Source organism: Sphaeroforma arctica, assembly GCF_001186125.1.
Source record: "Sphaeroforma arctica JP610 unplaced genomic scaffold supercont1.162, whole genome shotgun sequence".
In the NCBI taxonomy this organism is placed as follows: Eukaryota; class Ichthyosporea; order Ichthyophonida; genus Sphaeroforma; species Sphaeroforma arctica.
In genome coordinates, this window is record NW_014040396.1 from 49,566 (window position 1) to 64,085 (window position 14,520).

Consider the following 14,520-nt stretch of genomic DNA (forward strand, 5'->3'; position numbering starts at 1 on the left):
AGTAGAGTTAGGTGTGCGGAAGCCATGTAATTGCTAAGCTACTGACTTCCTTTATTGTGTCAAAATATGCGTGCCTTAGCATGCTTATTTCCCGATATATACGAATTTACATGTATGTTATATGTTGGTTATTACCTGTTTATGTTTGTTAACGTGTATATAAAAACGTTGAGCGTATTTTAAACGTAAACGTTTTTAAAACGCTTTTATTTATTTTTTAAAATGAAAAATTAGGCCCATTTTTAGTCCCCATTTTTCTGGAAAAATACATAAACGCATCAGACTATAAGCGTAAAACGCGTTAGACTGAAAGAAATACGTTTATGACAGATATTATATTTTCATGCCTATTTGCCTCCGATGGTGCAGAAGCCTGTCAGTATACTTGGTGATTGTTCTAATGTTAGTATATCCTCTTCCTTCCTTGTTTTATCACAGGTTTGACGAAGCAAATAGAGGCCTGTCTTGTTAATAAACAATGGTTATAGGTGACCTCTACCTGCCCTGCGTATCCAACCCCTTCATATGTGTTGTATAATTATCTTCTCGGTTATAAATATTAATTACTTTTTGATGTGTTGTTAAATGTGTGTGTGTGTGTGCGATTGTGGTGTGGTGTCCTCTGAAGCATACTCGAGTTGGGCGCGCATTCGGCGACTCCGTCACAGCGCCTTACACGTTCCGACTTCTACGTAATAGTGATACATGTTCCGACTCTTGCGTAGTAATGTTATACATGGTCCGCCTCCTACGTAATAATGCCTGCATGTTCCGACTCTTGCGTAATGACGTTGTACAAGTTCCGCCTCTTACGTAATGATGTAACACGTTCCGACTTTTACGTAATAATGTTATCCAGCTCAATACCATTCAGGGCGGCTATGCAACACGCTCGAAGCTGCGGTTGCTCACCGACTGTAATGCTCACGCAAAATTTAATGCGCCGTGTCCTCAGGGTTGCTCGCCTCTGAGTAAAAATAAACGGGGTGCTCGCCCGTATTCTCAGCATCTAAATTAAACATACATAATCTATTCTGTCAACTGGGTGCCACGCAACACGTTCGAAGCTGCGGCTAATAACCGAGCTCACACAAAATTCAATGCGCCGTGTCCTCAGGGTTGCTCGCCACTGAGTTAGAGTCACCAGGGTGCTCGCTTATACTCTTAAGCATATAGATATCCTTGCCACACACAACCACCACTCATTGTGTAACGACTTCGTGCGTCGTATGTGTCATGTTCAAAGGTTTATTTCATGCCTAAGCATATATAGTGTTGCGTTATAATATTCTTGTCGCATCAAAGACAATGTACCACATCACCAACATATCACTGGGATGTACTTTACTTACTTGCAATTGTGCTGTATTGCCGGTGTCGTTGTACTTGATCTATTTGAATGATACATGATATATAAGACTATTGTAATGTGAAGTAGTATACTATCCTATCTATGTCGTGCAAGTACTGTGTGCATGTCTCAAAGTCTATGTAAGTTTACTTTATTAATAATCACGTTTGTGTGTGTCTCCTCTCGTGCAGTTGTCACTCATGCATGCAGTAAGGACGCAGCCCCGGCCAGACATACCATCGACCAAGGCCGCTCTAACCTTGGACCAGCCGTCGCTGTCGTCGACTCTCACGAGTTTGGATTCGCTTACGGTATGCAGTCACCACATTCGGATCATCAAAGGCATCCGCTGTCAGCCATGTGGGAGAGCCCTCTAACCGGCGTACTGTAAAAGTCGGTCTCGTCTTGGCTGACTATACGATACCAATGCGTTTACGTTAATAAGAAAATACGTTATTACGTTAAAATGTAAAAAATTAAATAAGTTTAGCTTCAGCCCTTGGTAATGAGCAAAAGATTAGGGGATTTTAGACTGAGACTATTGTCTATATGCTCCGCTCTAATCACTCACTACTCCGGTCTAGATTTATTTATGTTTTAGTTACTAAGACTAGATATCATTTCATTGGACGCATAGTTTACATTTCACGCCTCGAAACAATTACCTAATCAAACTAACCAATAAAATACCTCTAAGCCCAACTTAAGAAAATAAAAATAAAATCAAAACACCAAGCTGGTGCAGTATATATCTGCACCTAAACCCCATCACTTGGTACCTAGCTCCCCATCCCATTTAAGGCATAGACGGGCACATCTAGTTGGCTGGCTAGGAGGAATCAAAACCATATTGTCCTAAATTCTAACAACTCTGATCCTGTCCTTTTCTCAGTGGATTATCTTACTCTGAGATCATTATCGAATTATACCATAGGCTTGTACCAACAACCATTTCATGCCTTAGACCCTCTCTCATGGTACTCCCATTAATTAGAGATTCCCAAAGTGTCATTTTCAGGTGTCAGATTGGTGTCGTTCCTATATTATGTACAATTCTAATTTCAGTGGAAAACCCAATCATTATTTTGAAAACCACCTAATTGTCCACAGTAGAGTCCCATACTCTACTGAGTACTGTCACATGTTCAGAATCTTGAATTTCTCAGTTCTTGTTCATGTCCAATTCGTTAAACGTATTCCAGTATTATTAATATAATCGTTAATACATTTATACAGTAATAATATACGTTAACTGTGCAACTACTATTAGGAACCCGCTATTTTTACATAGCCCCCCCTCAGCTTGAAAATTACAATGTTGGCTTATACGTGGTATTAGCACATGGACTCAAAAAGCTCACATGAATTGTATAAGCGAAAAGAATGAAACGGGTTTCGATCATTGAACGGCCTCAATGCCTATGTTATATCCTCTTAGACAAAGTTGGGCTTTGGTCCTTTTGGTCCCCGATGGTGGATGGTACGTTTCTTAATGCCTTTTGGAGGTACGTACATTCCATGCTGTTTAAAGCTGGCAATGTATGATGTCTGTGGATAGATCTTAACCACTTCGGGTCGCTTATTCGATGGTAAGATTGTTTCTGCATCAGCCTTATTTTTGTGTAAGCGTTTGCGAAACTTCTTATTAAAAGCCTTTAGTACATCCGGATCATCAAATGCTGATGGTGGAAGATCATGCTGTGCTCCATCGGCGAACTCCGTAGTTTAATATGTCATATCCTCATGTTTGTACTTCCCTAGAATCTTCTTAACCTCGTAAGACATAAGAGGTGTAGTAGCTTCACGTGTGCGACGAAGGATGATCTCTGTCGTAGGGATTCGATGTGACCCGATATTTAAGGCACTAGAGCCGTCAACGTTGTTAACTTCAAACGTTTCGCTCTTCTTATCGGCCACAGATATCATAAATGGTCCAATATATTTAGCCGTAAGCACAGTTGTATCGGAGTTGCGAGCCATAATGTTGACTATATCACCTACCTCAACTCGACTATTTTCTTGGTATCATTCCATTGCTTTTGTCTCTTCTTGAGAGCGATGTCCTTCATCTTCCTTAAGCAAGGATAGACCACATCTCTGGTCCGACGCATCTTCTCTAACCATGGTAACACATGATCATCTTGAGACTCCTTGTTGAAGGGGATATGTAATTCACTATAACGGCCCCGGAAATAGTGTGCGGGTGTTGTACCAGTGACTGAATCAGGGGATTCGTTCATCTGTGTCTGTACCCAATTGATTGAGTACGGCCACATGTCAGCATCATCAAGTAGTGCTCATCGCATGAACTCCTTCATCCTTCCGTGTCGTACCTCGTTTGCACCTTGTGTCTGAGGCTTGTAAGGTACACCCATCTTATGGCATGATCCCGCAACGAGTAACAGTGTCGTCATGACATCTCCTGTAAACTCACTACCGTTGTCGAAACATACAATAGCTCAGCCGAAATCTGCGAAGCACTTAAATATGCACTCAGCCACAGTTTGTGTCGATTTATCTTTCAGCGGATACAATATATTATATCTTGATGCGACATCAAACACGTGGCAGACATATTTATCCTTCGTGTGTTCGGACGTGGGTAGCTCAACCAAATCAATGATAACCAGGCGCCACGGCTCGTCTTCTGATACGCTGCGTAAAGATGCGTATCCGTAGCGCTTGATCCGGTTAACTTCGCAGTTGTTACATTCGTGATACACCTGAGATATATATTGCTTGAGGTTCGGGGGTACGATTCCGTACCTCTTGCAATCTTTCTCAGTTCAAACCCTAAAACGCATGTGCTTAAGAGCATGATTTTGTCTTAACCACTTCAGAATCGCCTCCTGTGATTTACTTGTTACATTGAAATCAGGAGGTGAGGATTTCACAGCGTCATCACCCGGACTCGAAGACTCGTCTTGTCCAATCTCGCCTAAAGCTGCTACATCGTGAATCCGACTAATGTTTGATCTGTCCATTAGTTGAGTCACATAATCATATACCTCGGAAAAGTCATTCATCAATTGCTTAAGCAATCGAGTTTCTGCTTGGTATGCAGTTTCCCTGTCAGACCGTATCTTGTTGTAGAGGCTTTCATTAGGGTTGCGCTCCTCTTTGATTCCTTTGAATTTGGCTGTATCTCGGAAACACATACTGCAGGTGCTTGTGTTGTCCCAGTCTCTGATTGAGACTTAGGATTCAAGAGTGGAATCTTGGATTCATCAACCTTCTGTTTGAAAGTCTCGGATGGCGTCCACTTGGTTGTTCCAACTGGTCCTATTCGACATATAATAGTATGTCGCCAAGGCGTCTTTTGGACTGCACGGATACCCTGGTAGAGAAAAGTATCTACCTCTCTATCCACATAGATCGGCTCACATTGTATCATTGAGATCAACTGTGGTAGCCATTTATCTGAGTATCTTAGGAGACAACAAAACGTGATGGTAGTATCTTGAATATGTACATAATTTAGCAACTGTGGTATTAATAGCCATGAAGGATTTGCCCAGGGATTCTCGTGAGGCAAGTATATCTGGAATCCGTCTCCTTCCGGATGTTTCAGTGTCCGGTACCTCCGCAGTTGCGCATTATGATGAGCGACAAACATATCTATGGTATGTGGTCCATATATGTTGTCAGCGATCTTAAACCACCTAGGATTGGCCATCCAATCTGTAGCTAGTAACTCCCTAACCATCGTGCTAAAGTCAGGTACGAAGCGAGACAACATGTCGGGTAAGTGATTGTGAATACCCGGTATATGTGTTATGTCGAAAGAAAATTTCGCGATCGTGTCATACCACTGACTGACTAACTGTCAGTTAGGTTTCATGTCCTTTAGGTGTTGCAATGACTTCTGATCACATAGCACGTTAAAGTGTGTGCCATATAGATTGTCCTTAAAACGAGTGAGTGCAGTAACAATAGCCAAAAGCTCTTGTTTCACGGTTGGGTAATTGATCTGAGACGAATTCATAGCCCTGCTAAAGAACTGTACATATCTTGGTTTCCCATCAATTATTTGATACAAGACGCCGCCGAGTGCCATGTCGGACGCGTCTGTTGCTACCATGAATGGAATACCATCCTTTGGTGGCTGGACTACTGGTGCCTGATGAACCACTGTTTTGAGCTGCTTAAATGCGTCATCACAGTCTTTGGTCCACAGTGCGCCTAGTTTGCCTTTATGACATCTCAAATGTCCAAAGGGCTTTAAATAACTTGCCAGGTGTGGTACTCCGTCAGACAAAAAGTTGACGAATCCGCACATGCTGTTGACATCCTTACCCGTGGTAGAAGTTCTCCAGTCTTGCAAGTGGCCGACCTTCCCGGGATCGATCATGATTCCATCCCCGAATACTCGGTAACCCAACAGCTGAATCTCGTTAACACCGAAGTGACATTTCTTACTGTTGACCTTAAAGTTGTGCTTGTCGAGTCTGTCTAGAACCTCTCGCACAACCCTTACGTGCTCCTCTTTGGTTTTGGTGAATACCACAATGTCATCAATGTATACTTGTACATTGTCCATGTCCCTAAACAAGTCTTGCATAATTTGTTGAAAGAACGCAGGTAACATGTGTAACCCAAAGAGGGCACCTTTGAACGAATATTGCTGACCCTCCCAGGTAAAGGTGAAATACTTCCGATGTGGTTTGTAGATCTTCATCTGGTGGTAGCCCTGCTTCAGGTCGATAGTGGAGAATATCTTAGCTCCCTCCATGCGCCTGAGTAGTTCGTTTATCCTTGGTAAGTGAAAATTGTGTGTCGGTATCAAAGCGTTAATTGGGCTCATATCCAAACACACCCGAACTACTTCAGCGTCCCGTCAGAGTTGAATTGGTCGACGGCTAAAAGCGCTAGGTTGACGGGAGTCGGCTCGTAATTGACTGCGATCACTCCGTCATCTAATTATGCTTTAACCTGTTCTCGTACGACCTGCTCATGACGCCATGCAACATAGTTACGTGTTGGACACTTCAGCTTCGAGAAATCTACTCTCGTCAGGTCTAGACTAACGAATCCGTTATTGAATTTGAACTTAGCTCAGTCAGTGATCTGAATCTTGTCGTTCTCGAAAATCAAGTCCTTGAGTTTCTCTGTGAAGTGAGGGATCATCTCCTTCACAGTCTTCGAAGGTTTATATACCGGTTTCAACAAGTTGTCGTCCGACTGATCCTTCTGTGGTTCAATGTTAGTAGGTAAGCCTGTAATTGTGATACCTAATGGCAATAAATCACTCATACCTACTATGAGATCATAGTCTGGTGAAGTATTACATATGACTGCCTTAGTAACTATAGTACGTTGGTCTGTCAATATAAACCTAAGATCGATTGCCATTTCCCTGCAAGTGATCTCTCTTTCATCAGCCAGTTTCAACATAGTTGGCTCTGACTTACGAGTTACGTCTGTCATTTTACAGAATCTAGAGGATATACATGAAATTTGCAAGCCCGGATCCAGCAGCACTTTTATTTCATGTCCGTTAACTCGTATATCTAGGATTACACGCTCGTCTTGAGGTGCGTCCTTTTGTCTTAGTGACAAGACCCGGTATGTTTGTCACTTAACTTCAACTTTTGGTTTCACCTTGCATGTATGCTTGTGGTAACCTCCAGTCCCGATACAGTCGGCACACTTCTCGATAAAGTGCATACACTTTTCTGCGTGCCTTCCATTCCATCTGCCATTCGGCTCATGTGAAAAACCAATCTTTATTTTGAAAACCACCTAATTGTCCACAGTAGAGTCCCATACTCTACTGAGTACTGTCACATGTTCAGAATCTTGAATTTCTCAGTTCTTGTTCATGTCCAATTCGTTAAACGTATTCCAGTATTATTAATATAATCGTTAATACATTTATACATTAATAATATATGTTAACTGTGCAACTACTATTAGGAACCCGCTATTTTTACAGTACTAGGTACTCCGATTTCTGAGTCGCCTCATTGTGGCGGTGTGATATGATGTGCCGGAATGTCGATACCCTTCTCTCCAAAGTGACTCGTCTAGTTGTGGCTCCGTAGCCCGGTGAACTAGCCGAATATTCTCCACATTAACTGGGCGATCTCTGAGTTCCGGCGGTTTGCTGCCATCCTTGTCTCGTAGATGGTAACTCTGGTTCACACAACTATGAATTACATACGGACCCAGCAAAGGCTTCTTGGCTTTGGTAGTCGCTCCTTGTGCGAGTATCATGACAACGTCCCATGGCTTAAATTCAATTAAATCAAACTTCCGCATCTGGTCAATGGCCTCCGCCATAGCACCAGTGTACTTGATAGTTTTCTGATGAATTTTTGGCAGAATCGTCTTCTCAAGGTCATCCAATCGCTTAAGCCGTGCATCATTCGTGGTCGGAATATGATCAGGTAAGTCATCAGTCATGTCCGCAAATGGAACATGGCGGCGCCCAAAGTAAACACTAAATGGTGTTGACTTGTGTCGACGTGATATCCGGAGGTTCTGGTAAAGCATAGTAAAAGGTAGGCGTTCATCCCACAATTCCGGACAGCCCACACAAAGCGCGCGCACACATATGTGAATTTCTTTGTGTCGGTGCTCTGCCGCACCCAATGTTTGAGGACAATATGGTTAAGATGTCTTGTGTATAATTCCGAGTGCTCGTGTTATAGACCTGACAATGTTGTTGAAAAATTCAGTCCGCTCATCACTCTGAATTTTCCGAGGAAAGCCACGCTCACCAAATACCGATACTTACTCTGTCGCCACCGTTTTAGCATTTTTTGCAGGCAGCGCCCGTAGAATAGAGTATCCGGATGCCACATCCAAGACATGTAGAATAAACTTGTTGCCTTTAGTAGATGTTATTGCCATCGGAATGAGATCCATTTGAATGTGATCCCAGGGATAACATGCCGTAATACTCATTAAAGGATGAAATCCTTTCTTCATAGTGCCATTACCTAAACATGTGCGACATAATTTCCGGTCCTCTTCCGTTATTAGAAGCATTTGGTCCCATTTGTGTCCATAAGTTGACCACTGACGCCGACGTACGACGTTTGATCACCAATTCATATTCCCATTTATGTACCTGTTGCGTGACGTGTGGTTTGTACTTGTCTGACACAAAGTACCGTGTTTGTCGTCGAAGGCCCAAAAGTTTTTCGCGAGGTATGGGGAGGGATACTTCGCTGCCTGGTAGAGTTCATCGAGCCGCATCCAAAATGGTCTCGTTGGCATCTAAATACTGACGTAGTCGTTGCCGTAATCCTCAGGTTCGGATAAGTCTGGTGCCGTTCGAGTGTCGATCGGTTCGAGTAGCTCATCCATAACATTACGATTGATTTCTGGAAACGGAGTTGATAGACCAGTAAGACCTAAGCCCAATTCGCCCATAATATACATTCCCAGAATTACATCAATATTATCGGGTAAATTCATATGTTCAAACGTACAACCTGTAGCAGACTTTGTACCATATTGAACCGTCGTGGCGTGTGTCTTGCCAAGGCGCGGAGTGCGAAAAGCTTTGTCCGCTAAGTATATGTAACTGTCCTTAGCTGGTGGTGTAATAGACAGGTGCGCCATTGCTGCGGATGTCTGAGTAATAACGGAACGGTTCGCCCCCGTATCAATGAGTGTGCGCATGTCCGTTGACTTGTAACGTAACATATACCCGGTTGTCAGTAGGGAACAATTTATCTTTTACTGCAAATATTCGTGTTGCCGTTCGACCAAACGTCACGCACACGTTTAACTCAGACACCCCAACATCTCAATTTGAGCTTGGCTCATCTTCCCACTCGGCTGGACCTTGCTCGGCCTCCATCAACTCATTTTCACTGTCAACATACGACTCGTCGACCAAATCATGAATATGCATCACCTCACTCTCTCCTACCTCATCTGGCGTCTGACCAGGCATCTGATCATCCCCATCCACGAGATTAACTCGAGCACGGAAGTTGTTACCCAACGCCTGTTGTGTGCGCGTGGATGTTCCCCCAGCCGATGTACGGTGTGGTGGCGCACCCCTACGTTGCGTATGGCTGCCCGTGTTCGTTGCTGTCGGTGCTCGCATTAACTTAGGGTAACGTGGTGCGTGTGCTGAGCCAGGAGGGAGATTCTGCTCACAGGACCGACATCGAGCCCTAGGGTTCGATGCTGGCGGTGCATGCGGATTAGCTCGTGTGTTGGCCTCCACACGTATTCGTGTGCATGAATGTGAACCCCCGGGGATTTGCAGTGGTCGGGAAGGTTTGCCCGACGGTGTTCTTCCGCCTTATCAATACTCACCCGAAATACATCACGCATTTGTGCCGCGGAATATTCTCGCCAATTAGGGTGCATACGAAGAATACCACGGTAATATGCACCCCCCGCAGCTTGATTGATTAGGTTGAGCATACCATGGTTGCGGTATACTTGTAGTGGATTCTCATACTGTCGCATCTCCATAAAGTCTACTTTGGTTCAAAATCACGAAGTTGTGTCTCTAGTGGCACCGAAGGATTTAACTTCACGCAAGCCAATACATTTCTGTGCGTTGTCCTCCAGATCTTGTTCGTGTGTGCGTACAATATAAGCAGTGGCGTCCTGAAACGACATGGACTGCAATTTTTGTTCGTTCTCCACAATAAAATCCAAAAGCGCCTTGGGTGCTCCTTCTTTCTGTAGTACCATATGTAGGCCCATCTGCATATGAATCGGGTCTAATTTGTGAAATTTTGCATTCTTATCCCAATCCAAGATAAACACATGCAGCTGTATCTTCTGTGGATTATCCAAATAATAGCTGACCTGTGGATTAGGTGGCCATTCCTTGGGTGACCGTTTATCTACCGTTATTGAGCAAGTCTTCAACGTCTCGTTAGACGTGCGAATTAAACCCTGCAACGAACGAGCTTCCTCGGTGTGCCCCTCAGCTTCTGCTTGTATCATACGTTGGGTGAGAAAAGTCTTCAACGTCTCGTTAGACGTGCGAATTAAACCCTGCAACGAACGAGCTTCCTCGGTGTGCCCCTCAGCTTCTGCTTGTATCATACGTTGGGTGAGAAGGAATACCTGCGTTTTCATCTCTGCCGCAGTAGATTCCGTCATGAACGCCTCAGTAGGTGGTGATAACTTACATCGTTTCACATCCTGCGGGTCTTCTAGGTAGCGATCGTGGTGAACAGGAAAGTGCTTACGGTATGCAAGCGTATCGATAGATACATTTGCATTATCCTGTCAATTCTTCTTTCTTTCTTCTGGAGATTGCGGACGACGATGCTGTTGTAATTTGTTCCTGAATAAATTCGCTGCCACTTGACTGTGAGTAGGCTGTTGGCGTGGCGATTTCATCACTCTGCGAAATGCCTCAAAAGATCGCTTCGCCGATGATGACAAATTTCGAGGGGTAGCCATGTCCAAATGTAAGTCCGCTGGGTCCAAAAAATCTCTACCAGGTGATTTCACCAAAGTACTTGATTCCTGATACCAATCTAGACCATCAGCCGGCATCTCATCAGGAGTCGGAATTGTCTGGGCTCGATTTTGAGCGTTCTTCAGCAACCGCTCTCTACGCGTAACATGGACATTCTTGTAAGGAGCCACTTGAGGTACGGGCTTCGTGCGGCCAATACCGCGTTTCACCGGGCTAATTTGCTTCATGTCGATAGCCTCGCTGTCAGGTGATTTGTCGGTTGGTGTCAACTCTGCCTGTGTTGTGTATTGAGGAGCCCAATGTTGTTGCACTGTTGGTTCGGCCTCAGTCTCAGAAAAATCATCATTCACTGTTGTCTGGGTCGTGTCCTGGGGCATAGACGTGTCAATATCTGCCAGTGACAATTGACGGAGTTGGCGGAGTTGCTCTTGAATGAGGCGACTCATTTCCTTTGCCTCCTTTACATGCAGCAACGTATTCAAGAGTCCTGCTTGATCCGCAATCCATGCTGGGGCTCGGCTAAGCCTACCCAAGGTTTGGATTGAGTACTGGGCCTCCAAAAGCAAATGTTATAATTCCAAATGGATCCCCACCTTCTCGTCGTCGTCGGGTGCAGGTTTCTTGGCACGTGCTGTATCCACCTTATCGCATAGCTCGGTTAAATGGCGAATCGTTCCAAGCAACCGTTTCAGCAGCTGGTCACAGGGTAGCTTACCCACTGTAGGCAACGGTCTAGTCTCGGGTCCCGTCATTGTTGTAAAAAATAATTTTATACTAAGTTGTTTCTTAGTTAATTTAACCATGAAAGAACGCAGTATAATAAATACAGTAGTTCGGTCACATAAAAATGTGGCCAAAACCAAGTAACACTTAATAAGGAGTGTCAAGTCTGAAATAAGTGAACTCAGTCAGAAGTGCCGTTATGATCGGCGCGTCTGCTGTATTTATTAATCACGTTCCTATACGGGACGAGATTTTCTCTAACAGCGGGTAATTATGAAAATGCCCGTATCTATGGTTTTCGTCTCCTGGTTACTAAATTAAGATGACACCTCTTGAGTCATCCATCTTTCATATTAAATCCTCTGTCTTAATATTAGGTCCGGTCCCTCTGAGTCCGGTCCTGAAATATTCTACTTAGGTCCGGTCCTCTGGTCCGGTCCTAAAACTCCACTTGTAGGTTGGGCCCTCTGGTCCAGTCCTAAATGTCCGTCCAGGGTACTTTGTCCACATGACGAGGGCACCGAATTTGTAAACAATATTGTCAAATTCATCATACGAGCGTTGGGCATTATACACAAGACGTCCCAACCATACCGCCCGCAGACGTTGGGTGCGGCGGAGCGCCGACATAAGGAAATCCACAAATGCGTGCGCGCATTGTGTGTTGGTTATCCGGAGTTATGGGATGAATGTCTACCGTTTACTATGTTATACCAGAGCCTTCGGATATCACTACGTCACAAGTCAGCACCATTCAGCGTTTATTTTGGTCGACGACATGTCCCGTTTGCAAACATGACTGATGATTTACCTGGTCATATTCCTACCACGAATGATGCATGGTTAAAGAGGCTGGATGATTTGGAGAAGACTATCTTACCAAAACTTCATCAGAAAACGATTAAGTATACTGATGCCATGGCAGAGGCTACGGATCAAATGCGTAAATTTGATTTGATTGAATTTAAGACGGGGGACGTCGTCATGATACTCGCTCAGGGAGCAACGACCAAGCCATGAAAACACTCCTTGGTCCGTACGTGATTCATAGTCGGGAGAATCAGAGTTACCATCAACGAGCAAAGGATGGCAGCAAGTCGCCTGAGCTCAGAGACCGACCCGTGAATGTGGAGATTATTCGGCTTGTACATCGGGCTACGGAACCACCACTTGATGAATCTCTATGGAGAGAGGGCGGTTCGACATTTCGACACATCATATCGCACCGTCATAATGAGGCGACTCAACAGTCGGAATATTTGGTACGCTGGTTGGAAGGATTTCCTACATGGGTGACAGCCGATGCCTTTGACGACCCCAACGTCGTGCCTGCACATCGCAAGCGGATTCAAACGCGTGAGAGTCGACGACAACGACGTCTGGTACAATGTTAGAGCAGTCTGGGTCGATGGTATGTCTGGCCGAGGTTGCGACCTTGCTGCGTGCATGGGGGATGACAACACATTCATATAACCAATAGTCGATGTTATTAGAGCAGTAATATTCTTTTAATAAAAGCTGTTATATATAGAGTAGATACCTGTATTAGACTATATATGATGCACGAGCTGCACAGATCAATATTAGAAGACACATTGCTTACGTACATTACGATAAATAAACATGATACATATTCGACAACAACGGAAATGATATAAGTGATTTGCTACATCATACACTATACGAAGACAACACGAACATATAAATATACAAGGGCGTACACTAGTGTCATAATAATATACGTGCAACACTAATATAACAGACATCGAAACAAACAAACACACGACGCCAAACGTCGCTAAACACGAGCGGTGGTGGTGAGTGGCAAGTATATATATATGCTTAGGGTACAGGCGAGCACCCTGTTGACTCCAACTCAGCGGCGAGCAACCCTGAGGACACGGCGCATTGAACTTTGCGCAGGCACTTTGAAGTCGGTGAGCAACCGCAACCTCACTAGCGTGTTGCATGGCACTATCATAGTTGACAGAATAGACCGTGGGGTTATTTAGATGCTGAGAGTGCAGGCGAGCAACCTGTTGACTCTTACTCAGAGGTGGGCAACCCTGAGGACACGCCGCATTGAACTTTGCGCGAACACTTAAGAGTCGGTAGGAACCCGCAGCCTCAAGCGTGTTGCATAGTCGCTATGAGTGGTGTTGATTTGAATCGCATTATTACGTACCCAACGATACCATGGGTAGCACTATTACGTAGACGGCGGAACGTGTACGACATTATTATGCAGCAGGCGGAACATGTGCGATGTGTTACGCAGGAGGCGATACATTGAGACACTATTACGTAGACGACGGAACCAGCAAAAACCTATTGGTGTGGCAGGCGGAACATGTAAGGCGCTGTGACGGAGTCACGGAAAGCGTGCCCACCACGCGCATAGCATACATAACACTTCGAGTCATTAAGAACAAGAGTAGACCAGAGTAAATAGGTTTAATGGTATAATACGATATGGTCAGGAACAACAGGGAGTTGTCACTGATACCCAGGATTGGTGAGCGTCACATACAAGGGTGTCGCACGCGGTCAACCCTGTGATGATAGAATAAAGAGGATAGTACAATGTTATTAGAGTCATTATATAGCATAGTGGCAACCGCCCGCACTATAGGCGGACGGGAGGCGAACAATAATTGTTAACATTCATAAACGTTATGCTTTTAGTCATATGCGGGTACGTATATAAACACAAAAAACGGGGCCTAGAAATGGGCCTATTTTTATTTTTATTTTTCAGAAAAACAATAAAAGTTTTCACAATACGTTTATTTTTATCGTTAACATTCGTAAACATACCATAACCAACATGTAACACATAACTAAAACACGGATATCTCAGCAAATACACATGCTACACCGCTCAAAATTTTACATATATTAGAGGTCATGTGCGGTATAGATACATGGCTTCCGCTACACACAACACAACAGAGTCACTCGCATGCCTACACGAAATGTTGAGATCACATTCAATTGAATGTGATCTCATTTAATGAAAAAACATAATAATGTACGG